Below are 668 nucleotides of genomic sequence, written 5' to 3'. Positions count from 1 at the left end.
AACAAAGTCTAATCTTTTGCGGACCTCACAAAAGTCGCGTGCGCTCACATTCCGAACTCGNTAAAACGAGAACATCGTCAACTGCCGCCAACCAGAAGGAAGGACGAGGATCCGGTAAACCTGGGCGGCTGATCCAAGGAAAACTACCTTCCCTGTTGAAGGGTCAAACAGGGTGGCGACCGCAGTAAGTCTAACATTTACCTAAGACGAGAAGGGTAAGGTTCATTGTCGTTGTACGAACGTACTTAGGTCAGTCTCGTACTTCATAGAATATCTAAAGTAAAATTGGCACTTAGAATCGGCATATCAAGAACCGTGCGGGCGTACGATAAGTGCGCTGACGAAAGGGGTCTTCGGGGAAAAAAGTCCGATGGTCATATCAAGAGGGATTAACATATTGTCGATTTCATAGAAACGGGCACTGATTCCGGTTACAAAGTTAGCCCACAAAATGAAAATTCCTGAACGATCAGTAGCTCAAAATAATACTCCCGATTTGCTCCGTCCATATTGATAACTATAAAAAGTTGCTCCCTTTTAGTTTTTTTTTTAAATCCAAAAAACGATTTTTTACGAAAAACGTTCATAACTTTTGATCTAATTGATATTTTTGAACAAATGAGGTCTCAAAATTTTGCTCTAAATTTGCTCCGTTCGGAGCAATAAAT

Source organism: Wasmannia auropunctata, unplaced genomic scaffold, assembly GCF_000956235.1.
Source record: "Wasmannia auropunctata unplaced genomic scaffold, wasmannia.A_1.0 LD294819.1, whole genome shotgun sequence".
NCBI lineage: Eukaryota > Metazoa > Arthropoda > Insecta > Hymenoptera > Formicidae > Wasmannia > Wasmannia auropunctata.
This window is presented reverse-complemented; position numbering follows the sequence as displayed.